Below are 27,800 nucleotides of genomic sequence, written 5' to 3'. Positions count from 1 at the left end.
GTCGGTGATATTTCATTACGGTCTCTGGTTACCGCTGAGGGAAAGCATCTTTCTGTAGTTACTCCTGGCTTTTTCATCTTCATAAATGTTAGCATTAGTTTGACAGGTATCACATACACACAATCCCATTGTATGTTTTATTGGAATCATTTTTCATGTGTAGATTAATTGTGAGAAAACAACAATTGGGGAAGAAAATTCCTATGTGTAATTGAGTCATCCTATCCATAAACATAATATATCTCTCTTTTAGAACTTTTTAATTGCTTTCAATAATTTAAAAATTTGTCCATAAAATCCTGTACATCTTATGTAAGATTTATTTCTAGGAACCATATATTTTGTGTTGCTATTGTAAATTATACCTTTTAAAAAATTAAATTTCTGAGTTCCTTGGTAGTACATAGACATACAATTGACTTTTAGTATATTGTTATCAATTTATTGCTGAATGCTTTTATTGTTTTTAAAAAATGTGAGTATAGATTCACTAAGGTTTTCTATAGACAGTCATTAAAAAAAATTTTTTTAATGTTTATTATTTTTGAGGGACAGGCATAGACAGAGTGGGAGGAGGGGCTGAGAGACAGAGACGCAGAATCCAAAGCAGGCTCCAGGCTCTGAGCTGTCAGCACAGAGCCTGACATAGGCCTTGAACTGATGAACCTTGAGATCATGACCTGAGCCAAAGTTGGGACACTTAACCAACTGAGCCACCCAGGCTCCCCTAGACAGTCATATTTTGGGTGGTAATGAAGTTTTCTTTCTTTTTTGCTCTGTAAGAAATAAGAATGTGTTCAGTTCTGACTGGCTGAAATAGTAGCTTTAAAAAGGCCTATTCCTTTCCCCCCATGTAACAAAGTCCAGAGCCAAGCAGTTACAGGGCATGGCTTCTGTGGTTTCCTCAGCCTTTGCCTCCAGATCCTAAGGTGTCTGTTGTAGCTCCAGCCGCTGTGGTCCCTCGTCAGCCTCAGGAGAGAGGGAAGGGAAGACAGGAGGATGGGCTAGCACACATGGCAAGAAAACAAGGCTTCAGGGATTCCACCACGTCCAGAAGTTCTTCCTGCATCCACTCTTTTGCCTCAATGGCCAGAAGTATCAAACGACCACCCTAGCTGCAAAAGAGGCTGGGATGTACAGTTTTGCCTCTAAAAACATAGGGATCCTGAGTGAAACCACGGTTCTGTCAGTGAGGAAGAAGAGAATGCGTGGGAGTCTGCTCTTCTGCCAAAAAAATGTCTTCTCTTCGTCTGCCATCTTGATGAACAGTTTAGCTATTCATATAATAAAATCTTATTTTCACTTTCTTTGGGCCATACTCTTACGGGTTTCTCTTACTGCGACTGATGAATCCGCAGTTAAGCAAACTGATTCTCATTCGTATATGTTTTTAGCTCTGTCCTTTGGACCTTATGTTTTTCTTTGACGTCCTACAGTTTTACCACTACATGTGTAAGTGTGACCTATCTTTGGTTCTAGTTAATTTTCCTCAGCTCTGATAATTGGTTCATGGACTGTGAAAATTTTTCAAATGTCCCCATTTTTCAGATAAGGACATGGTAGTTCCAAGCTCTAGGCAGTGATTTGCCCAAATTCACATCATTAGGGATTGATGCACTAAAAAATTTGAAATCAGGTCATGTATGCTATTTTTCCTTGCTTCCAATTAGTATATGAAAGACTCCATATAAGATAAGTTGATGTTAAAAAGAAAGCACTAAAACGAATTTGGGATAAAGAGAAGACAACCAGAGGAAGGCACATGTACAGGGGAAGGCAGGAGGTAGGAGCAAGAAATGGAAAGGATTAAGAAGAATTTTTAATTCTTCAGGACAGACCTTTTAACTCCTCTACACTTTGGCCTAAGAAAATATCAAATGGAATTGCCCTCCATTCGCCCAGCCCTCTTGTTTATAACACTCACAGATTGTGAAATTATGCTGTCATTGTTCCTTCTTTTATATGTTTTTTCAAAGTATGGAAATAAATGGCAGAATGAAATAATTTCATAGCACTGACTGAAAGAGACGAGAATCTAACCCTAGTGAAATATTTTTGAAAGAAAAAAAGTAAGAGAACCCCATTTGAAAAGATTTTTCACGCGGTAATGATGGAGTTTCAGTGAGAAACACCCTTAATTCTCACCCCATTATGACTCAGAGTGATTCCCCTCAGTTAGGATCACAAGTCTGTCATGCAGGAGAGAGGTCTGTGCTAGAGATGGGAGTTTGGGGGCTGTTAACGCAGAGGTCCGGCTGTGAGTTAGTGCCACTAACATGTGAAGTGTTTTACGTTTTTTGGTGTCTTTGTTATTAACTATTGCTTTTCCAATCCGGTGCTTAAAAAAGGGCACCCTGAACCTGGGACTTCAGTGTTTCCTATCTGATTCAAGGACAGTATCTTTCATATATTATTAATTCTTTGATAACCAGTGACCTACTTTGAATTGAAGATAGTGTTAAAATTTTTACATAAAACATGTGCATTAGAGAGCAAACATGATAATAAGGATGACTTTTTTTTTTTTGCCTCAGTTCCCCCTCTCCCCCTGCCACAAGGAAGCTGTTAGTGAAAGTTTTCCACTCCCAAACCATTTTCTTAAGTGTACAAATAGGTGAAATGACTGTATTTCATCACATTTAAGATGCCATCAATTGTGGGATGCATTATTATTTTCTGTTCACTAAGGAAAAAAAATACTAATTATAACTGCAGAGATGAGGGGGAAATGTACATGTTAGAACTGATAAAATATGGCAGATCAAATAGCATAGAACTTAATTATCAAATTATATGCATAGACGTAATTTGTTTATATAATTTGTTTAATTTATTGACTTCTAAGATGTCAGCTAGGATTCTGATTATGATTGTGTTGATTCGGCGGATCAGTTTGAGAAGTAAATCCATTTTATTAATAATGTTAAGTCCTCCAATCCATGAACCTAGGGTACTTTCGTTTAGATCTTTAATTTCTTTCAACAAAGTCTTGCTGTTTTCTTCCTGCAAGTTTTGTACTTATTAAATTTATTACTAAATATTGTATTGTTTTAATCCTATGGTGGATGAAATTCTCTTCTTAATTTCATTTTTGGATCGTTCGGTACAAGTTATAGAAAGACAGCTGATTTTTTGTATCAATTGATCTTGTGTAACCTTGCCGAACTCATTTATGAGTACTCATGGTATCTTAGAGGATTTCTTAGGATGTTCTATGTATCCAAACATGTCCTCTATAAATAGAGGTAATTTTACTTCTTTTCTCATTTGGATTCTTTTATTTCCTGTCCTTGCCAAGTTGTTTTGGCTAGAACCGATGGTACAATATTAACTATCCAAATAATACTGATAGCAGCGAAAGTGGACCTCCTTGTCCTGATCTTGATCTTAGGTGGGAAGCATCCAGTCTTTCACCATACATATGACACCAACCATTGGTTTTTGATAGATGTCTTGCATCAGATTGAGGAAATTTTATTCTGTTTGTAGTTTGTTGAGTGTTTTTATCATGAAATAGTGTGGGCTGTGCTTGTTTAAATCTTGTCTGTTGAGACAATTATGTGATTTTTGTGTTTAATTCTATTGATATATTACATTAACTGGATTATGGATATGAAACCAAACTTGCATCCTTGGGAATCAATCTCACTGGGTCATGACTTATAATTCTTTTTATATACTGTTGGTTCACAGTTTTCTTTTTTTTGATGATTTTTGCATCCATAAACTAAAATACATTGATTTGTGGATTTTTTTTTTTTCTTGTGATGTCTTTGACTTGTTTTGGTATCAGGATAATACTAACATCTACCCTTTTTTTTTTCATTTTGCCATTTGTTTTCTTTTTCATTATTCAAGTACAGTTTCTTTTTTCTTTTTTAAATTTAAATCCAAGTTAGTTAACATACAGTGTAAAAATTTCAGGATTAAATTTAGTGATTTGTCACTTACATTTAACATGCAGTGCTCATCCCAACAAGTGTCCTTTTTGTTCTAATTTTTAACGTTTACTTATTTTTGAGAGACAGACATAGAACATGAATGGGGGAGGGGCAGAGAGAGAGGGAGACAGAATCCAAAGCAGGCTCTAGGTTCTGAGCTGTCAGCACAGAGCCTGACGCGAGGCTCAAACCCATGAACCGTAAGATCATGACCTGAGCCGAAGTCGGACGCTCAACCAAATAAGCCACCCAGGCGCCCCAACAAGTGTCCTTCTTGCTGTCCCTTGCCCATTTAGCCCATCCCCCCTCCCACAACCCCTCCAGCAACCCTCTGTTCTCTATATTTAACAGTACCTTATGTTGTTTCCCCTCCCTGTTTTTATCATATTTTTGCTTCCCTTCCCTTATGTTTGTCTGTTTTGTATCTTAGTGAAATCATAGGGTGTTTGTCTTTCTGTGACTGACTTATTTTGCTTAGCATAATACACTCTGGTTCCATCCACAATGTTGCAAATGGCAAGATTTCATTCTTTTTAATTGCTAATATTCCATTGTATGTATATACCACATCTTCTTTAGACATTCTTTAGTTGATGGACATTTGGGCTCTTTCCATACTTTGGCTATTGTTGATAGTGCTGCTATAATAACATTGGGGTGCTTGTGCCCCTTCAAAACAGCACTCCTGTATCCTTTGGATAAATACCTACTAGTGCAATTGCTGGGTCATAGGGTAGTTCCATTTTTAATTTTTTGAGGAACCTCCATATGTTTTCCAGAGTGGCTGTACCAGCTTGCTTCCCACCAGCAATGCAAAAGAGATCCTCTTTCTCTGCATCCTCGCCAACATCTGTTGTTGCCTGAGTTGTTGATGTTAGCCATCCTGACAGGTGTGAGGTGGTATCTCATCGTGGTTTTGATTTGTATTTCCCTGATGATGAGTGATATTGAGCATTTTTTCATGTGTCTGTTAGCCATCTGGATGTCTTCTTTGGAAAAGTGTCTATTCATGTCTTTTGCCCATTTCTTCACTGGATTACTTGTTTTTTGGGTGTTGACTTTGGTAAATTCTTTATAGATTTTGGATACTAAGTCTTTATCTGATATGTCATTTGCAAATATCTTCTCCCATTCCGTCATTGACTTTTAGTTTTGCTGATTGTTTCCTTCTCTGTGCAGGAACTTTTTATCTTGATGAGGTCCCAATAGTTTCTTTTCGCTTTTGTTTCCCTTACCTCTGGAGACATATCACGTAAGAAGTTGCTGAGGTTGAGGTCAGAGAGGTTGTTGCCTGTTTTCTCCTCTAGGATTTTGATGACTTCCTGTCTTGTATTTAGGTCTTTCATCCATCTTGAGTTTATTTTTGGTATGGTGTAAGAAAGTGGTCCAGGTTCATTCTTCTGTTCTGACATCTACTCTTAAAATCTAGGCATTCAAGAGGGAAACACTAGGGAAGTCAACCAGGGCAACAAAGGCAAGACAAAAGGAAAGTAGGTCTAGCAGGCAGGATGCAGATTTGGGGAGGACACAGCATAGAGGGGACTCTGGTTGCAGGAGATAACCTGGTGTGTGTTCTGATCCTTTGCCTTCTTTTATTTGTGTGCTCACTGCCACAAAGAGGGGAGGGGGGAGAGAAGGAGACCTACAGAGCCATCTTGCTTCTAATTAATAAACAGCAGTGGCTGGCTGGCCTTTCTAAGGAGTATAGACCACTGAACATTGAGGCAAGCACAGCTTTATGGGGAAGAAGTTGCATTTACATGAAAATTATGTATTAAAAAAAAGTTATTTTAAAAACCACTTATCTCTGTAGCAGAGACTAAAGTCTGGGATTGTGATGCCTTCCGCTTTGGTTTTCTTTTTCGACATTACTTTGTCTATTCAGGGTGTTTTGTGGTTCCATAGAAATTTTAAGATTGTTTTAGCTTTGAGAAGAATGCTGGTGCAATTTTGACTGGGATTGCATTGAATGTGTAGAGTGCTTTGGGCAATACTGACATTTTAACAATATTTGTTCTTCCAATCCATTAGCATGGAATGTTTTTCCATTTCTTTGTGTCCTCTTCAATTTCCTTTTTAAGTTTTCTATAGTTTTCAGCTTACAGATCTTCTACATCTTTGGTTAGGTTTATTCCTAGGTATTTTATGGTTCTTGGTACAATTGTAAATGGGATTGATTTCTTGATTTCTCTTTCTGTTGCTTCATTATTGGTGTCTAGAAATGCAACCGAGGAGGGTACTTGTTGGGATGACCACTGGGTGTTGTATATAAGCAATGAATCATGGGAATGTACCCTCAAACCAAGAGCACACTGTATACGCTGTATGTTAGCCACCTTGACAATGAAGTATATGTTGAAAAAACAATAGTAAAATAAAAATAAATAAAAATAAACAAAAAGCACCATCTCTACACATGGATAGGAGAAATCTTTCCCCCTTCTGTGTTCAGTGAGCCATCGATGACGTTCAATCTCTGTGCCTTTAATGATTAATTTAGAAAAGTCATTAATGTTTTCATAGCCCATTTTTATTTATAAATGGAAAGTGCTAGCTATAAATTCCAGTATTGATTTTTCTTCATTAATAATTTTCCACTAAGAATCTTTTCAAAACTCAGAAATAAAAAAGTTCTTTAACAAATTTATGTAAATGTACATGTGTGATACAGGGATGAAAGATTTATTTCTTATAATGGCCATACCTACAATATTACATTTATATTATTTATATAATTTAGGATAATAACTGCAAAGAAATATTTTCACAGACGTTTTTCAAGGAGGCCTTACATTTCTATTTATAGTGTACTGAATATTTCCAAGTATTTGGTAAAACTTTAATATAACAGCACTTACCAGTTTCATTACTCTAGGCCTTGCTGAGCAATTTCTTATGCTTTGGGACTACCTTATGGAAATAGCAGAATATTACTTTCTTTACTAATAGAATGCATTTAAAAAAAAGAAATCTTGTTGATACATCTCGATTTTTTTAATGCATTCTCTATAGTAAGTACCAGCAAATGGCAATTTCTATGATGTATGAGCCAAACTGTATGAATATTGTCTCTTTTATTTAGATTCTGGAATAATTATTATACCATAATGTCAAGAAGAAAGTATCCTAATAATGTCATTGGTTGTTGAGACCTGTGATTTTGTGAAATAACTAAGGTGTCAAAATGACTTGCACAAACCACACAGCTTCCTGGAACTAGAGCTGACCTAAAACCCAGCTGTCTCGACTCCGGGCATAGAGCTTTCTCCTCCTGATCTCCTTCACTACTCTCACTGCAGGAAATTTTGATGCTTGATTACGGGAACTAAATACATAGAAAGATAAATCTAAAATGTGTGATGTTTGATAGATTAAGAATAACCATATTTGTTAAATTTTTCATTATATAAGTTTCCAGGTATATCAGATTCAAATTGGTACTGTAACAAATGATTGCCACCGACCAGTGGCCCAAAGTAGTGCGTCCTTTATCTTCTGGTCGTGGAGACTGGGATCCTACATGCGTCTTCAGAAACGAAAATCAGGGTGTTGACAGAGCTGCCTTCCTCCTGGAGGCTTGAGTGGAGAATCCTTTTCCTACCATTTCCAGCTTCTGGAGGCTGGCTGTATCCCTTGGCCCGTGATTCCTTCCACGGTCTTCAGGGCTAGCCGCATAGCATCACCAAATCCCTTTCTCTGTCCTCTGCTTCCATTGTTACATCTCTTCCTCCAACTCTGACTCTGTAACTTCCTGCTTTTAAGGAATTTGTCATTACGCTGGGACCACCTGGATGATCTAGGACAATCCATCTCAAAATTTTGATTTAGTCGCATCTTGCAAAACTCCTCTTGCCATATAATTAATTGATTCACAGCTTCCAGGGATTGCAGTGTAGACGTTTGGGGAGGTGGTGGAGATATTATTCAGCCTCCCATATCAGGTCTGTAATCAATGATTTAAATAATTTTCTGAAATAATACTTACTGAGTGCAGTTTTTAGATCACTGAATCTTTACAGTTACTCTGAAAATTAATGTATGAGAACTGTTTGTATTTCCGTTGAGAAGCTGAATTTCAGTGCTGTCTTTCATCTGGCCTCAGATGACTTGTGATAAGGACTCAAGACAACATAAAAACAAAGCAGACTGTGTGAGCACGATTTATTTGGTGCCCACAAAGATAACGAGAGTAACACTTTCCATCTGTCTGGTTTTTGTTCTCCAAGGGCTGAAGTCAGGTTTCACCAAGAATATATTCTGATCCCTGAGAACCGAGAAATGAGTCAGGTTTGCATAGACCAGAGCCAAAGCTCCGTCCAGCTGTGGGGTTGTAGGCAGTCTCTTATTAGACATATTCCTCTTTATTTTTTTATCCTTTTTTACATTTCTTACCTTTTCTTAGCCTTTGAAGCTGTATTTACATAAGAAACTGATAGTTCCATCAAAAACAGGCAGCAATCTGGTGTGTGATTAAGATGGTAAAAAAGCAAAAGGCAGAAAGCTTGACTTTTCCTTATATTGCTTACATAGCCACATATTACTAGTCTCCGGGCTCTCAAGGTCACTAAAGATCAAGCAGGCGTTTATTAATTAATTAACTGAGCACCCATATTCCATCACATTACTGGTTTATTTATGCCACTATCACCGTTACCCCTACCCTTCTCCCTCCCTCCCCCCCTCCCACCCCCACACACACCTGGGCCATGTGCACATACTTGTACTGTGAGATATTATAAGTCTGAGTTGTCTTAGTATGTACCTAGATTTGGTCAGTCTGGGCTTATAGACCACACAACTGCAACTTTTGATATGTTCTAAATATTAGCCCTGAGGAAACACTGCGCAAAGTGACAGTCGTGGGCAGCTCTAGTACCCAGCTTTCATGAAGAAGGCAACGTTAGGGGTGTTGCTGATGAGCAGTAGATACTACTTCTCTGGAGAGAATAGGACAAAGAGAGGAGCAAAATTAGCATTTAGACTATGTCACTGAGAAGGATTTTCAAGTATTCTACTTATAAGCAAATATTACATTTTCAGATGCTTAAGACCAATAACATATGGCCTATACAAACTTGTATTAGATACCTCCTTCATTAGCCCAGCTCCAATTCTGTTTTCTGTGTTGTAGGATTTGAACCAGACATGAACGATTTTTCTTCTCGTAAGGCCTTGCCCTTTTGTGATTCTGCTGAGAGCACAAGGAACCAACAATAATTTACTATATGCCATAATCATCCTGTTTTGTTTTTAGAAAACTCCCTACAACCTGACAACACACATTTATTATGGTTGATTCTAGGCATTTAAATATGAAAACAATTAACGTGCATTCGTAGGCAATATGACAAATGGGAATTTGTGAGCAGACCAATTTTTCACTGACCTGCATTCAAGAACACTCTTATAACTCAGGTTTGCCTCCCAAGTTTTTAAATGAGTTGATTTCCCAGTATTTATGTGGGCAGGTTGACGGATGAGAATGACTTTGGTGTAAGCTAGGGAGTCCCCTTCTATGTCCCCTCCTCCAGGTTGCACTTTTGTGCTGATTCAGAGAGCGCTCTGTGCGTTCAACCATCCAGCTAATATACGGAGACAAGAAAGCGATAACTTTTGGTCATTACATGAGTTGTAGAGAAAGAATCAAGGGGTGTGGGTGAATATACTTCTACTATGGGAATAGCCTGCTGGGTATAATTTTCTACTGTGTCCAAACGATCAAACTTTGCATTGTGAATAGTACATTCACATCTCCCACCTATCTTTTCTCCACACTCCACCTCACCCCTCTTGTTAATGCAGAATATTGTCTCCATTTTATAGATGAGGAAACGGAGTCGTAGGATGTTAAGTGAATTGTCCCAAGTTCATATTGCCTAACTGAGTCCTCTGTGCACATAGGATGGATCCATCACTGGTGGATATTATGTATCTATTTTTAAAAGCATTGGACATTGTGAAATAACCTATCTCAAAATCCTTTCTCTAAATGAAAGAAATTTTCCTTAAGTTTGGGCAGCATCAAAGACATCGGAGATAGAAATTAACACCTTGGCAATTAAAATCATGTTGCAAGCCCCTCCCCCCCAAAGACAACTCCTTTCCACTCTGTAAGACCGATCATAAGCCACACAGCTTTGGAGAGGTGGGTAATTCAGGTGTAATTTTGCTCACTGCGATTTCTGATTTCTGGGGTGATTATAAGCCAAATGTCAGTCACCATGGTTCTCAAGATACTTGTAATAAAGATTCAAGTGGGAAAAAAAATGTATTTAGCATTCACAAAGAGGACAAATGGTTAAAACAGAATTTTTGAGTGTCTGAAGATTCAAGGATGAAAAAGAAAGAACAGTGATAAAAGGGGCAGGATGGCTTGGTTGCAGGAGGTTTAGACAGCCTGCAGGTTTCTCAGCGGCGAGCTGCCACTTTGTCCTCCAGATTGCTCGGAGGCCAAACTGTGAAAAAGCAGAAAATATTTGGAGAATTCTGGGCTTAAATTAAAAGAAGGGGAGATCAAACTGGGGAAATGTCCAGTATGCAGGCTAAAATAGAAGCATCCCACTTAAAAGAGCTTTTCTGTAAAACTGTGTACCCCAAGTAAAGTTTGTAGTGAAGAAATATTTGGGCTTTTTTGCGGGGGAGGCTGTAGTTCAAGGGAAACTCGAGATGCAATTTACAAAGAGAGGAGGCAAGTTCTCAAGCTTAATTATGCATCAGGAAACTACCCTGTAGTTTTCTTTCCTCTCCCACAGAAGGGAACAGAACTGAACTAGCAAGAGAGGGTAGCAGTCCTCTGGCTTTGAGATTAAAAACAACCAAAAAGGGATACATCAATGCTTGACAAAAGCTCTTGACAAAATAAGTCCCTGGAGGTTATTATATAACATAAGTTACCTTCTTTCTGTACAGCTTGTACCTTGAGTTTCCCTTGAAATGCAGCAGAAAAATGTCTGCTTTGTTTACTTGGGTTAACAATGCAGAGGAAAGAGGACAGGACAGTAGGTTCAGATCCTGAACTGGGACTCCAGGTGGATTGTTCATCTGTACCATGAGGATGGGTAGGTGGTGTCAAGGCTTTCTTCAGTTTGAGCACCGGCTGCTGAAGCCACAGAGAATTGGAAGAGTCCAGGTTATAAATGCCAACGGCTTAGTTTTTCAAGGAGACCTCCTTCTCCTCCGTTCCCTACGGGGCGGCAGTTAAAGGAAGCAGTAACGGGACCAGAATCGGAGGGTGTGTGTCTGGGTGCCGGGTCGGGAGCTGATGTTGCACGTGCAGACCCGTCTCAGAGGTTTCCTGTGATGTGGTTCACTACTTGGAAGTGCTTTGAACATCAAGGAGGAAGATGTCCTGTGGCATCACTGCGGTTCATAATCTCCAGCTGAAGGTTCTCACCCCTCAGAAGTTCACGGTGAAGCCAGGAATGGGAAATAATTACTGCCCCTCATTTACACTGAGATGGGGCTGAAGGTCTGGCTGCAGCCAATGAAACGCTCTTTGATATTGATTCATTAGTAGCGATGCTGTCTCCTGGCAGCCCTGTGCCAACGTCACAGTTTGGCAGCCTCCTCAGTTCAATTGCACGGTTTTCCTTTGGGCACATCTCCTTGGCCTTCTTCACTCATCTGTTTGCTGGACCCATTTAATTGCAAATTAACAACTTGTCTCCCTCAACTACCCTTCCCTAAATCCGGTTTTCCTTCTGTGTGTGTGTGTGTATGCATGGGTGTGTGCTAAAGAATGTGCTTACGGCAAAATTATCCCAGCAAGAAGGCTTTCTGATTTTTCTTTTTCTTTTTCTTTTTCTTTTTTTTTTTGCCAGCTACAGCTGGTAACCAACTTTTGTTTTTACCCATTTAAAAAGTATTTATTTGCAAGCTATCAGTGGCAGTTTAAATGCGACGTGCAATTAAGAAAAATACAAACTGACCCTTGTGGTGTTTTCCGTTGACCTGTATCCCGCCAGAGGCTGATATTGTATAGATAAGGAAAAAGAAGTTTTACGTTACTAACACAAGGAAATCTGGTTTGTGCATGTAGGACAGAGTGCATGAGGGGGGTGATGCTGGCTTCGTTCTCTTCCTGGTTCAGCTGTCATTCTGATACAAATATGAGCACCGCTCCCACCTACCTCTGGATCGGGTTCTGTTTCCTTTAAAATGAATGACTTTGAACAAAACCGTCTCTGTCTCTTTCAGTCTCCAGCGTTGTCCCTCTTTATTCGTTTTGTTCTTTCCTCCTGAATGCCTGCAAAAAGCATTGGAGGTCCAAAGCACATGCCTTTTCTCCCACAAGACATGACCCTACCCCACAGTATTCCCAGAGTGTGTTCTCCTTTTGACATCTTCCCCTCCCTCCCTCCCACTAATCTTACTCATCTTCAAGGGCCACTTCAAATCATATCCTTGATGAAGATTTCCTAACAAAATCTGTTTTCTCTTTCCTCCAAATTCCTCAAGTGCACTGCATAGCACTGAGGAGTATTTACCTGATAGCATCATTCTTTGTGCAGATTTCTTAGTCCCTTTACTAGAAGGCATTCGCCTCACATTTGGTGCCTGTTACTGGCACAGCCTCCTGGTAGGCTAGAATAGTGTCTTGCTTGTTTTATGCATTAGCAACCTTGTTTAAATTAGCACGAGCATTTTTCTCCACATGAATTCTGTAAGAGTCGATTGCACTACAGTGAAAGATGTTGAAGCAAGAGATCTTTAACACAAACCTTTAATACAATTAGGATAATAAAGGATAAGTTGAATTTTAATGGTGAAAATAACTGTAAACTCTGCCAGAAGTTGGTAAGGTTTAAAGTGATGTGGGGCTCGATTTCATGAACCATGAGATCACGACCTGAGCCAAAATCACGAGTCTGTCACTCAACCCACTGAGCCACCCAGGCGCCCCACCACAGACCCTTTTTGAGTGTAAGTGAGTGTATGTTGGAAGGGGGGCCTACCTAGGAATGGTCCACAGAGGCCTGAATCTAGAAATCTCACCTTATGGGGAATTTGGAGTTTTAAAGGATCTCCCTGTTCCCCTAGGTGATTTCTCTTGCCCCTTTCTTTACCACTCTGAGCATGAGGCAAGGTCTAAAACATTTCATTTTCTTCGTTCCCTTCTTACAGATGTTGAAAATCATATAAAACTGTAATTTGAGGACAAGTATCATAAAAACAAAGGCAACTGAAATTGGTTCTCTCATTGTGTGGCCACTCATGAAACTTACAAGATTTGCTTTGCAAAAAGAAGAAAACCAGAGAACTCAGTGTTACTCTACTGTGTCCTACAGGGCACGGCCCTACAATATTCTGTAACTGTAACAAGTGCATTCATGTTTGTTCCAGTTATTTTGTATCTTTATTTTATCCACTTAACTAGATTGTATACCTCTTTAGGTTTGTTCCCGTTGTATTTAACCTTAACTCTAGGTGTTCAAGTGACTTAATTGATAAGACTCCTCAGAGTCGCTCTGTCTTTTTCATATTCAGATCTTACGCATTTCTCTAGCATTGCCAATCAGAAGTAACTAATAAAGTGGTTACCTAGCCTTCGAAACGAGCTTATTTACGGGTTGGTACGAAATACTAGACTCTGGGGGAAAGAAAAGGCAACGAAGGAATAGTGAGCAAGGCAGGAAAAAGAAAGGATTGTATAAGTTATCTGAGAAAGAAGGTGCCATTTAAAGAGGGAATAGCGAATAGGATCATTTCCAAAAGAATGAAATTGTTGGACTTCACTGAAGGAATAATTTGGTCACTCTTGAGAATGCAGAATAGTAGGAGCACAGTAGGGACAGAAGCCAGATTTCTGCTTCTTGAGGTAATTGCAAAGGGGTGCACGTGGAAACCACAATGGGAGCAGATACGTTAAGCTTTTTAAAGAAGTTTGTCAATGATTCAAGAACAACCATAGGCATGGAGTTGTGTTATCGAAGAGGCCTTTATGTCCAAGGCACAAGCAGCCTATGTTGAAAATAAGAGGGAGCCGAGAAAGTGCAGAGATCCAGGGAGAGGTGGGAGAAATCGAGGGGGGGTAGGGACGGTGTGCAGGTGACAGGGGACACCCCTGAGGAAGCTGGAGGGTAGAATCCAGAGTAGAGAGGGGAGGTTTTTCAGAGGAGAATGTTTAGCTCCTCTTTCCAAAACAGAAACAAAGATCACAATGAGAGGCGTGGAGTTAGGTGTTAGGGTGAGACACTTAACGGAGGAAGGCGCTCATCGTAAGTGGCATGAATCTTTACCAGTAAGAGTAACTTCTGAGTAAATAATCAGACCACGGCAAGGACTAATTGTCGAGGGTTCCTCAGTTCCGATTTCCTCTCTGGAAGCCCCCGGGGGAACGGTGGACAGGGCACATTGGGGCCGGTGACCATGGCACTGGTGGCCTAGGGCAGCAGCTCCAAAGTCACCATTGGTTGTAACTTGGACCACAAGTAATCTGTAACTGAATGTAAGTACTCGTGATTTTGATTGATTTTTAAAAATTCACCGAAGCAGGTTCAAGGTCACTCTTAAAATATTGTCCCTTCCTGGTGATTTAGTGTGTTTCCTTGGGTTGACAGGGTAGCTGTGGATGAGGTCCAGGGTTATGGGGCCTGTGCATACTCACACCATCATCTCGTGCCGTGTGCAGGGCTGTTACTGATTTACCATGAATTCCTACGGCAGTCACAAGTTAGTTGGAGTGGCGTAGGTGGAATTTTACAGTTCGCTACGTTTCTCGCTTAGCATTACCCATAAATATATTTTTTAATGAAGAAGGTAGGAATAGAAGAAGAAAATGCAGGGGGACGGGGTGGCTCAGTTGATTAAGCGTCTGACTCTTGATTTCAGCTCAGGTCGTGATCTCACGGTTTGTGGGCTCGAGCCCTATGTCACTCAGCGCTGACAGCACAGACCCCTCTTGGGGTTCTGGCTCTCTCCTCTCTTTCTGCCCCTCCCCCACTCATGTGTGCACACTCTTTCTCTCGCTCAAAATAAAAAAAAAAAAATAAACCTTTAAAAAAAGAAAAAGAAAATGCTACCAGTGTCTCAGTGACTTTATTGTACTTGACCTAAACAACCTGAAGACTGTGTGGATGGGTGGGGTCAATGCTGTCATGCCTGTCAATAGACCCAAACAAATTGAAGACAAGTTTGTTACCTAGAGGTCAACTGATATATTTTACCAACTCCATTTCACATTAAGAAAATGCCGCTCTCCATTCGGTCTGTTTCACAGTCCCCTTCTGTCTATCAGCTGTCCCTAACTGATCTGATCACCACCTAGAGCTTTAAATACGTCCAAATGCCCTTGCTTCTCAAATGTGTATCTCCACCCCGACCTTTAATGACTTGCCCTTGCGTTTAGAATAAACGCCTCGCTCTTGTCCTGGCTGCAAGTCCTGCTCTGAGAGCTGGCCTGGTTCCTGCCCTTGTGGTTCTTGTCTTAGGTTCTTCGTACTTGCTTTTCCTCTTCCTGGAATACTGTTCCCTGTACCTTCCAGTGGACCTCCCACATTGCAGAATTCAGGTGTCTGCCTGGGCGTTACTCCTCCATGGAGAGTGTTCTCTAATGAGCAGGTCGAAAGGATGTGCATCCCTGCCCTCCCTGACAAAGCACACCAGCACTCACCCTGTTTTCTTGTCTTCAGTGCAGTCATCCTGTTTGATATCCTCTCATTAAATTATTGCTGTCTGTCTTCTCCTCAAAGGTTGACCTTCACGAGAGCAGGGACTATCGCCTGTCTAGCTCTCTACTATACCTTGAACACCGAGCGTGGTCCCTGCGCATAGGAAGCCCTGAGCAGATACGTGCAGAATATAAAGTTGCTGTGGGGTTGGGTCAGATGGCAAGTGCTAACATGAAATCAAGAAAGAAGGATTAGCCCAAGGCTTGGCCTCCTGTTCCAATTGCATCATTATCTGGAGGTTCAGCTGGGGTGACTTCTCCCAGGAGGAGTTAGGAACAGTGGACACAGCGGCCGAGCAGGAGGTCGGCATGGGGCTGGCCGCGGTGGTGTGGCCAGAGGACTGTGTCAGACCGTAGACATTGTTTAGAGAAAGATAGGAAGGAAGGAAGTCAGGAGCAACAAGGCCAGCATGGAATTAGAGCCCCTACAACTGCACACCCAGACTTTACCCCCCTTTCAGCCTCTCCCAGGAATGACCTTTAACCAGTCAGTCTGGAATTTCCGGATCAGCTCTAGTGAGGTAATCGGCAAGATAGACCCCCACCCTTCCCCCAAAGGGAGGGAACCTTGCCTGAAACAATCCACTCTTTGTTAGAAGCTTCCTTTTCCGCCCCCTTCTGCCTCTAAAAGCCTTCGTTGGCTCAGCTCCTCCCGCTCCTTTCTACTTGCTGAGTGGGATGCTGCTGGATTTCTGCATCCTTGAATAAAGCCAATTAGATCCTTAAAAGTCCACAGTTGAATTTGGTTTTTTTTAACCACATAGAGGATGCAGTAAAGGCCGTTTTGAGGAGGGAATCAAAGATTATACCTGAGGTGATTCTAAAATGACACTTTTTGGGGCGCCTGGGTGGCTCAGTCGGTTGAGCGTCCGACTTTGGCTCAGGTCATGATCTCGCGGTTTGTGGGTTCGAGGCCCGCGTCGGGCTCTGTGCTGCCAGCTCAGAGCCTGGAGCCTGCCTTGGATTCTGTGTCTCCCTCTCTCTCTGCCCCTCCCCCACTCGTGCTCTGTCTCCCTCTCTCAGAAATAAACAAACATTTTTTAAAAAGTTAAAAAAATAAAATGACACTTTGTGCGAAGGAAGATCTCCTTTCTGTCCTATTAAATAAGATATGCCTTGAGAGCTGCTCCCTCAAAACAAGAATTTAAGGAACCCTGTCCATCACTGTGATCCAGTTCTCCCGTGTCCAAAATCCGGGAGTTTGCCATGTCTGTGGCTTCCACCACTAGATGACAGGCTTTCAGTCCACAGCGAAAACCAAATCGTTTTTGGTTCCTTGTTGTGAATCACCCATGGTTCAAGGCCAGCGGCCTAGAATGGGCCAGTTATAGATGCCCTAACTACACACTTCCATTTTCTGAATCCCACCTTATTTTCTGGGCTTCTACAGAGCAGCAATTGCCTTTTGAAGATTTATACCCCCACCTAGATGTGATCTTTCGTTTCCCAGAATCTTCAAAGCACTTTGCAAGTCTCTTTAAGGCACTCATAGCCTGGGATTGTAGTGTCGGTGTAATCTCCTTCGCCCCTTTCCCTAACTAGATCATAAATTCCTTAAAGGCAGAAACCGGGTCCTATCATTCCGGTACCCTCTAATACACAGTCTACATGCCTTGGACATTAATCAGTGTAAAGCTTGGAAGGAAGAAGTGATGGGTTTGAGTAATCAGTTCTGCCACTTGTTAGGTATACGACCCTGTGGTTCACTTCTCTAAGCCTCCATTTTCTCATCAAACTGTAATAGTGATAGAGAAAATAACAATGTCCTAGAACTGTCGAAAGGATTAAATGAGATAGTGTACATCGAGTGCTTGGCACAGAGTATTATAAGTAATGGATACTATCATGGTGATGATTTTTATGGGGACCCAAAATATCAATATTAAGAGAACCCACGAGTGGCCAGTCGTAACTGATTCTGTGATTCTGATATCAATGACATTCTAAAATATTGACTGTTACAGAGCCAATAATATAGAATACCAAAAATTCAGCTGTGAATACAGGCCTGTATCCTTAATTAAGAGAAAAGTGAACAGTGGAAAATCACTTCTGAGTCTTATAAATAGGAAATTGGATTTCCTAATGGGTAATTTAAAATACTTTGGGAGCACAAATACACCTGGAGCACTCAAGCTCTAAGTTGGTGACTCAGAGAACAAGGGCACAGAATCCTGAAATAAGCAACAGCAAATGGCCACTTAAGCTCTTAAAGAGCAAGTTGCGGAAAATAAATTAATTCATTTAAATATGCATGAATCTCCTGAGTGGTGGAATATGCTGAAATGGTGCTGAATGATTTCCTTTGTTGTGTGTGTTCTGAAGGATTAATAATGCCTTGCACTTGGTGCCTTGAACCTTTGGTTAGACTCTTTTGCCTTTTTAAATTGTTTTTAAAGCAATTTAGATGATACAACCGGAAATTGCAGTCAAAGTACAGATTGGTCTCTTTGATTTGGAGAAGTGGACAGCAGGTTGATCAAGGGATAGATAGATCCCTGAGGGAATGGAAAGGGATTCGGATTAAAACGTTAGAAAAGAGCTTTGGGGAGGCTGACATAATTTTGCAGAAACTTTGAGAAGTTTCAAACTTTTCAACCTTTCTCCTGAGATATGTGCCAGCATTTAATCAGCCTCTCTGATACTGTGTGGCACAGCAGTTTGGGTCCCAAGAGTCAGCGTATGCCATTGTAGACCGTAGTGTATATTTAGAATATTGATCAGAATTATCACTCAGTTATTTCCAGCACTTGTCAGATCCTTTCATTTTCATTATGGGAACCACAGACACGAAAATCCTGGTCCTTCATGTAAAGGAGAGGGGCGAGGAAGAGGGGGCAGAGACATCAAAAGCAGAAGCAAATGATCAGCTAAATGACTGCAATATTCTAGGCCATGTTCCGATTTGTGAAAGGAGGGGGCTTTAAGGAAATTACTGTTTGCCCTGCACACACCGGTTATTAGGGCAGCGCTTCATTTTTGATGCCAAGGCAGTGAAAGGGAGCTTGGCAGCAAAGTGGGGGCTGGAGCCCGGGACCCCTGAGCGATGGGGTGGATGAAGCCTAGGAAAGGATTTGGCAGCCTTGCCTGAAGAACAAAAATAATGAAAAGAATTGCCAAGAACCATAAAACCAGGAGAATAGGGATATGAAATACTTCAACTTGATTTTCCCAACATGGAGAAATATTAAATCTATTCTAAGTCTCTTATGATGTCCATGTATTATTGTGAGTTTCTGTATTACAGTAATTTATATGTTGCCATAGGGCTATGAATAGGATCAAGTCAGATCAAGTTTTTGTTGTAGTTTATTTTTTTTGTAAGTTGGGAAAAACACTTTTCCACACAGTTTAAATAATTTGTAACTTGCGTGTGTGTGTGTGTGTGTGTGTGTGTGTGTGTGTGTGTGTGTACGTACACATCCCTATTGTTGAATATTTCCTTTGATGCCAGAGGCTCGTCATTTATATGCTAATTTGTTCTCTTGGTAAGCTATGATATGTCACAATTACAAATAATCTTTGAAGAGAAATCTTTTGTAGCAACTATAAAATGAAATAGCACATTCGAGGAAGATGGTGTAGGCTCCACAAGAGTGTGTGATGATAGGTCAGAAGGTACTGATGTAGTTCAGGTACACACTAGAGGTGGTGGAGGTGAGAGATGCTGTTAGAAGTGTCGGTGGGGTCACATCCCAATGGGGCTCACAGACTGTGAGAGGAAGATCAGATCTCTCTGTAGGCAGTGGGGAGAGATTTTAAACGGAGGAGGGAGGTGATCCCTTTTGTGTTTAATGAAGATGACTCCGGAATCATTGTAGGAATCGGATTAGACAAAGATACAGTATTTGTTTTCCTTTTTAAAAATCAGCCCAAATATGAAACCAGAACCTTATGTCATTTATCTGAATAAGCACTTAAAGAAGCATTTCTCACTTATTCCAAAGGGGTAAGATCTATTGAGTGACATTTTAAAGAAATGATGGCTACATTAGATATATTATCTTTTTCATTCTGTACCGTTAACCATTGAAATTCCAAATTCAACTTCCATGTCTGCCTGAAAGAGGGTATTCTCTTCTTCAGGCCTATAATCTGTGGAATGACTTGGTTCTTGCCAACAAAAACAAGACTGGAAGTGTCTCTTATCCTTGTGAAATGTGACAAATCTCTGTGTCGTTTATTCTGTCCTGTTGCTGTCTCCCAACCAGATGACCTACCACCTTTTTTAAAACAAGTTGATGCAATTTAGACAACCAGTTGTACTGTAAATGAAGTTCTGTAGATATTAGGAAATTGACACAGTTCCATACATACAACCACACACGCACTATACTGCACTTTGCACTGCCTGCTGCTATTTATAGAAAGATTATACTTGTAGGTGGATTTCAGATATTACCTACAGAGCCATGCTTCTGTAGGTACTAACTGTTCATTGATGCTTCATTAAGAGCATATGCCGTATAATAAATTAAAAGCAGACATGTTAAGAACTTTTGGTATGAAATACTGTTCTATCACCATTATTTTTCTGGTGATTAACTTGCCTTTCTAATAGCTTTGAGAGATGTTTTTCTAATCAGTGCACATGAGCTGTCATCAAAACTAGAATTCCTAATTCTGAGCCAAAACAGTTGGAGACCAACCAAATCAGGACCTTTAATAAGGTTTATGGGGGGAAAGCCATCAATCATTCATTCCCTCTCCTAGCTCTGCGTACATTATTGAACAATTTTGTCAAAGGTTTTCTACTAAAAAAAACTTTTAAGAAATTTGAATAGTGTACCTATTTGCATGTAGTATTATCTAATCAAAATCTGATTTGCGAGGGTGAATCAGCTAACATATTCATAATTTTAATCGTGTTAACAGCTCTAAAATTGGCTGATAATTACCTTAGAATTAGAGGTTCTAATTTGTACATTGGTAATGTGTTTCCAATCACCAGCCAGTGTAATAACAATAATAAATTATACTTCTGTCTTCACTGAGATCATGATGGACAGCTAAAATCGGATATTCCCACCAGAACTGGATACCAGACTTTTTCTCCTGAGTATTACAAACTTCTGAAGTTTCTGAAGATGCAGGGCCATTTTCAGCCTGTGCTGGTCAACCCTCTTGGCGTTCTCAGTGGAACTCTGTGGCCAGGAACAGCCTCCTCTACATCAGCACCACTGTTGGCAGCTGGGCACAGCACCGAGCTAACTTGCCTTGTACACGACTGAAAGCCAAAAGCTTGACCACACAGCTATACCCATATATATATGGGTGTATATATATGTGTGTGTGTGTGTGTGTGTGTGTGTATGGGTATGTATATATATGGGTATATATATATACACGTATATATATATGGGTATATATATGTGTATGTATGTATATGGGTATATATATGGGTGTGTGTGTGTGTATATATATATATATATGTGTGTGTGTGTGTGTGTGTGTATATATATATATATATATATATATGTATATATGTATATGGTAGGCATCCATCAAATTAATACAAATCAGAGAGGCCTCAGAGAAGACAAGTCCATTGCCTGTGATTATTTCTAACAATATGTTTTAAATCTACAAAATAAGGGTAAAGTATGTTAACACAGGGATTTTTACACATTTCCTTAAATTGCAAAACCCTTTGCTTGACCAAGATTTTACCTAGAACCTTAAACCATAAAGGTAGATGAACAACTGTTTTGTTTGAGGTATGATAACTAGTGCTACCACAGATAGTGACTTACCACGTGTAGTTGGGGTTTTTTCGAAGTCACTGAAATGAATTCCTAACACTGTACATACATTTCTAACTGTGTGCCCTCTGCTTTATTTTTTCTGCAAGAAATGATAGCCAATAAATTTGAAGTGAATACTGACTGCTTCCTTGCGTGTCAGAAACTCTTCTGAGGCATGTCTGTGAGTTGTCTCCTGTAATCCAACAGTGTGAAGTGCCATTTCACAGGGAGGGTGAGTAAGGTATAGGAATGAACTTTGTGGCTTGGAGTCACAAAGCCTGTAAGCACCTGACTCCAAACCCACGTGCTTACCACTCAGATACCAGCTCCTACCGAAAGCAAAACTAAACCTTCGCCAGGGTCGCAGAATTCACAGAGCTGCTACAGAGAGATTTTTGTCAGACCTACTTTAGGAGAATTGGGCAGAGAATTAGTTGCCCTGTGGTTTTCTGATAAATTATCCCACAGGCCAAGGGTTTTGTCTTAATACCTTCTTTTTTGACCTCTTGGACTATTTCTGAAGCAAATGAGGGTATCAAGCGTGACTGCACACTGGAATAACCTGGGGGTAGTGGAGGGTCTAATTTAATTGGTCTATCTCAGTTGTTGTGTAGATGGTGGTTTCTTGGGGGTTTTTTTTGTTTTTGTGTTTTTCCCCCCATTTTGGTTTTTAACTTTCCCAAGTGCTTCTTTTACAGTCAGAGTTAAGAAGGGCTGCATTTAAAGCTAAGCTGTCTTTCTGGAGTGTGTGGGTGGCTCAGTCAGGCATCCGACCCTTGATTTCGGCTCAGGTCGTGATCTCAGGGTTTGTGCGTTCGAGCCCTGCATCGGGATCCACATTGACAATGTGGAGCCTGCTTCGATTCTGTCTCTCTCTCTCTCTCTCTCTCTCTCTCCCTCTTTCTCTCTCTCCCTCTCCCTCTGACCTTTCCCTATTCTCTCCCTCTCTCTCTTTAAATAAATAAGTAAACTTAAAAAAATAATTGAGCTAAGCTGCCTTTCTGCTGTGTTCATGCCTCTGCTCACATAGGACATCACCGAGATGGGTGTAACTGACAGAGTGGGACGGGCTATTCAAATCATTCCAAGTCTCCCTATAATAGGAACACGTGGCCATAGTCCTTAAGCCACTCTTCTACAGTTCTTTAGAACCCAGTATTCCCTAAAAATGCTCAAATGGGTTCTTGAAAAACAGTCTCAGTGGGTCCTATTCGTTGTACATATGTTTTATGACCCCCTCACTTTGCACCTTTGTGACATGAAAAGGAATCAAATCTCAAGTTTGGAAGAACACTGTTTGGGATGATAGAACGTAGGCCTGAAAATGGGAACATTCTGTAGGAAGGGAACATCTTGTTTGTTTAATTAGCAGTAGTGGTTAAAAAACCTATTCTTCTTAGGAGGCTCTTCTTATTTCTTTAATAACCCACATTGCTGCTTTCAGCTAGAGGACGTGTCCTCTGTAACGCCTCCCTTACAACCATGACAGAGCCAGATGATTCATCCAGGGAGGAACTCGTGGGCCCGGCATGCCTCCATCTACATACACACACCTACGTGTACACATACACAGAGATGGGGAGGGAAAGAAGGCAGAAAAAGAAGAGATTGATTTGCATGCCTGTCACTAAGTTTTTTTGCCAAGGGTGGGCAAATAGATTAGCTCTCTTTTTTGTGATTGTGTGTGCCACCAATTGCACTTCCATCTAGAGTAATTCAATATATTCCTCTGTTTTCCTGGAAATAACTAAAAGTAGCTCATATGCCATCAAAACAGACTTATTTAGTGGCATAACCCCACCTGCCCCAAAACATGCATATGTGTTCCTCTTCCCCCTACTACCAGTTTTGGTTTATTGTGATTTTTTTTTTTAACCATGACTGTTTAGTTCCAATAAATTCACTTAGGCTGTCATAGTAAGGATGCTCCTTTATAAATTATAAATTAAAATTTATATTGTGGTTGGCTCCTTTTTTCCCTGTGTTCAGATTGAAATTGTAATTTTTTTCTGTTATAACTTTATATTTCCTGTAGATAAGCTTTCTTCTTCTCTGAGGATTTTGTCAAAACATAGATTAACAGTATCCTTGGAAGGATGGAGACAAACACTTGCCTAGAAAAAAAACACGACTGGAGGAGGAAAAAATAACTGAGGTCCTTGAAATCAGAGTTCATTCCTTCCATTTGCCAGCAGTATTCTCTTCAACCTGAGAGCAAAACACCAGATTGTCTCTTGGATGCGTACCCCCTTAGTAAGCGCTGACTCCAAATGCCCAGAACAATTAGTGTTGAATCAGGGAATCCCTAGAGTTGTACTTCACTTTATTATTTTTTTCAAGTAAAATGCATCGCATGCAATAGTGAAATAATTATGTAAAATGATACACTGACCTGATAGTAAAGTTGGAACATTCTTTAAAACAAACTTCCCAGCTGGCCACTCAAGCCTGAGACACTGGGAAAAAAGAGTAATGTTATTGCTTTGACAGTTCATTTGTTGATTTTCTGATCCAGACTGTTACCCTGCCAGGATTTCGTGAGCCCTAGGGTCCTCGTTGGATTCCCTTCAATACTTCAACCTCTAGATAATTGAAAAATAAAATCCTTGTGGTCTGCTTGAGGAATTGGGGGTCAGCATTGATACATTATATCCTTTCTTTCTCTTTTTATCCAGAGTGTCATTCTACTTTCTCATCATCCTAGTATCCTCACTGTTTCTGGACCTGAAGCATTTGTCTCTGTATTATTCCTCACTCTTTATTTCTGTCACTGAAGTTCAATTGGCCAGATGGACGGGAACGGTGAGAGGCTGCTTGAAGCAACCATCTCCAAGGAAGGGGAAAAAAAAGATGAGAACACCTCATCTCTCCCCTGTCAGCTCTTTAAAGTAGTGACCGGCTCAGACAAAGGGTAGGAGAGATGACCCACTTAAGCGGGCATAGGTGAGCTAGTATTCATCAGCCAGAAGAGTCTGGCAAGGCCTCTCCTTCAGTGCAGAGCATAAATAGCCAAGAGGGTGAGGACTACAGGGCAGCTGTGTCTTTTTAGCGGTCTAATGGAAGAAAGAATTTTCTTGGTGGACAAACGTTATCTTGACGCTCAGAGGGCCAGGATGATTAACGGCCAGACTCGCCATCCCTCCTGTATGTTGCAGGATTTACTTGTAAAGGAATGGCCAGTCCAATGCAACATGCTTATTGAATGTCTGCTCAACTATGACTTGTTTTCTAGCTTTGTAGTTGAGCCAGAAAAAGCCAGTGTAATTCAAGTATATGGGAAGAGAGAGCAGTCTGATCCTATGGCATAGTTGGAACTATTTTGCCCCTCTTTTTCCAGTTACATCACATCAGCCATTAGTGACCCTTGCGAAAAGGTTAATCAATCAGTCAGTCAATGTGAAATAAAATAAAAGTCTGGGTTTCAGGAACAGGAGCCTTGACCTTTCTCTTTTTTAAATGCTTTAGCTGACTGACAGCAGTTCCTCGCTCCAGACCAAGAAGACAGACGCCTTTCCTCGCGTTCTGGTCTGACTGCTGTGGTGCCTCTGTCTTCAACCCTTTGTCCTTTACCTTCAGCAGATACCGAATCTACGTCCTTGCAGAAAATGACTTAACTTCCTGGGCTGGGAAGTAAAATTCAAGTGCCATAAGAAGTATTCTTTTGGTTGAGTCAGCCCCAGAATCCACAGGAATGATTTATTATGAATCACTTTATCAATGAATCATTTGTCCACTTCGAGAACAGACATTATACTATACCTGGCAACAAACTAAAATAGATAGAGCAAGATAAATAGAATGATTTCAGCAGTTCAGCCTTTGTGGGACCCAGTACTTAGTAAGAACGTTTCATTACGTTACAAATTAGAGTTGTGTCCTGCCATTGCAAAGTGATTTCTGCTTTTAGAGCGAATGTGGTTTTCATAAGCACCCGATAACGATACTTTGCCGTGTGGGGCAGTGATAACAAGGCTTGTGAGCCAAGCCTTGTCATTGTTGGACCTACAGTGCCATCTACAGAATAGATTGAATAATGAACATTCCACGTGTGTGCTTCAGATAATGCAGCCACAGGGGAATTAATCTGTGTATGTGCTTCCAGTTAGCTGTGTACAGACAGGAAGACTTTGTTGCTACATTAATAAAAGGTTATGTGTTTGCAAAATGCTGTTATTGTACTTAAGTCCCTGTTAGACTCCTAAGGGAATAGAGTGTTGTTTTTCATTTTGTTTCTTATTTAATTAACCAGAGAGCCCATTTGTTTCAGAAGTCCATTTGATAATCTTTGTATGAGGTAGTAGTTAACTTTCTGGTTACTTTGCATGGACTGTATTTGACTTAATGTTAGTTTCATGATTTACTTATTTATGGTGTCCACTGCTTACATCAGTCGCTCCCTGCCAGAACATAATCACTATAAGAGATTTTTTATCTATTTTATTTGCTGATTTTTCTTAAGAAACTAGAACAATGCTTGCACAAAAGCAGGTACTCAGGCGTCCGTATGTGAATGAGGAAATAACACTTTGCTAGTAAGAGGACCATATGTGAAAAGTCAGTTACCCTCTTTGAGTCTTAGGTTCTTGTGTTTAAAATGGGACGCTGGGGCAGTTGGGTGGCTTAGTCGCTTACGTGTTCAACTCTTGATCTCCGCTCAGGTCTCGATCTCAGGGTTGTAAGTTCAAGCCCCACATCAGGCTCCATGCTGGGCATGAAGCCTACTTAAAAAAATAAATAAAAACAACAACAACAAAAACAATGCCAATACCTGTTCTTCCTATCATGTTATGAAAATTAAATGAAATAATGAATGGCAAAGTACTGTAACCTGTAACGCATTATATAATTTAGGCATAATTTCCCCAAGTATTGTTGTTTTGTTTTGGTAGAATTCTAGCAATGCAGACCATATAAGACTCTCCATCTCCCCCATAATTTTCTGGGGTACTTTTAAAATGTACATATCTGGGCCCCAGACCATATAGGTGGGGGCCTGGCAATCCTCATTTTTTAAAACATTTAGATAATCCTGAAGTACACGAAAATTTCAGAACTTCTGGCATGAAAAAGACGAAAATTGCATCCAAAATGAAAGTCACTCCTTTAATATTGCCCCTCCCTAAATTATTCCCTGATAGGAAGTTGTTTCTGATAAGATGTATTTCTTTGTCATAAAGGAAAATACAGAAAAACTGAATCAGTCTATTATTATTCAGTTTATGGTATAGCATACTACCTAATTTTTACAAACATGTAAATAGAGGGATCTAGACGTAAGTAAAGATTCCCTTAATACATCAAAAGTATCCAATGTTAGAGAATTTTACAGATATTCCACCAAGTATAGAATACAAATGTTATATAAAATAATTAAAAAGGGAGCAAAGCTTTTATTAGACTGATTTTTAATTTTATCTAGGAAATGCCACTTGTTAGCCTTTATATAAAATGCTATACGGTATATTATTACTATGTTTTAGCATATTACAAAAATAGTTAACTTCTTGGCATTGAGGTTATTTCTCTGCCACCTTCTTTAAGCCTTTTTGCAGGAATAAATGGGAAAGGCCCTATCTTTAAAGTGACCAGATTTGCAGATTAACCATGCAAGAAGTAAAAGGGTTTTTAGGGGTTTGGGTTTTTTTGTTGTTGTTGTTGTTTTGTTTTGATAGGATGTAAATATCTCTTAGGCAAGTTAAACATGTTTTTGCTCAGTGATTATATTTTATATTTGTTTTGAGGACAGTGTACGCTGAGTCATTATCTACCCTATAGCACTTGCCTTACAGTCTCAATGAATAAATCAGATGTTGACTTTAAAACAGGGGAGGAGTGCTTTGGATAGTGGCTAAAAGTGGAGTTGGCAGCCAGGTCATCTTAGGTGCAAATTCTGGCTCTATTACTAGACGTACTCCTTTAACTCATCTTCTAAGTATTATGTGCAATTATATATTTTATCACTTATTCATGTATATTCATTTATATAGTCTTTTTTTTGGGAGTGGGAGTGTCCACATACCAAGCACCACCATGCTGGTCCCGTCAAGGATAAATCAAGCTCAAGAATTCCCGGGCTCCCGTGACACCTTTGGGGAAGGGGTCATAATATAACGAACAGGTAAAATACAAGTATGATAAACAATCAAGACAAGTAGATGCGGTGATAAGTGGCATGGAGGAAAGGAGTAAATTAAAACTATAGGGAGTAATTGAGGAAGGGCACATTGCATAGGGTTTCCATGGATGGTCCTTTTGAAGAGGTGAGATGAACAGAATGAGAAGGAAGTCGGCATGAAGAGAGCTGGGGGAAGAGAATTCTGGACAGGGGAAGCAAGTGCACTGTGGGAGGGGAGGGGGCTTGGTGGGCTTACGGACCAGAAGCGCGGCCTGGGGCTGGGGACGGTGGGTGAATGGGCCTTGGGTGTAAGATAAAGAGGGAAACACCAA

At 40.2% G+C, this 27,800-nt stretch overlaps 1 protein-coding gene and 1 long non-coding RNA gene across 15 annotated transcripts in view; one reads left to right on the top strand and one right to left on the bottom strand.

Annotated features, from left to right (window-relative positions):
- TPK1 (thiamin pyrophosphokinase 1) overlaps positions 1-27,800 on the top strand; it is a 350,382-nt gene that overhangs the window by 260,750 nt on the left and 61,832 nt on the right. The gene's annotated exons all lie outside the window — the stretch shown is intronic.
- Positions 670-15,666, bottom strand: LOC132679658 (uncharacterized). The gene is made up of 3 exons (XR_009610263.3): positions 15,553-15,666; positions 12,071-12,186; positions 670-776 (listed from the first exon to the last, which is right to left on the bottom strand). It is a non-coding gene; the product is annotated as an uncharacterized LOC132679658 (long non-coding RNA).

The sequence above is a fragment of the Panthera onca genome, chromosome A2 (genome assembly GCF_046562875.1).
Source record: "Panthera onca isolate mPanOnc1 chromosome A2, mPanOnc1 haplotype 2, whole genome shotgun sequence".
Taxonomy (NCBI): domain Eukaryota; kingdom Metazoa; phylum Chordata; class Mammalia; order Carnivora; family Felidae; genus Panthera; species Panthera onca.
Note: the sequence above shows the minus strand (reverse complement) of the source record. Positions and strands in the feature narration are given on the sequence as shown.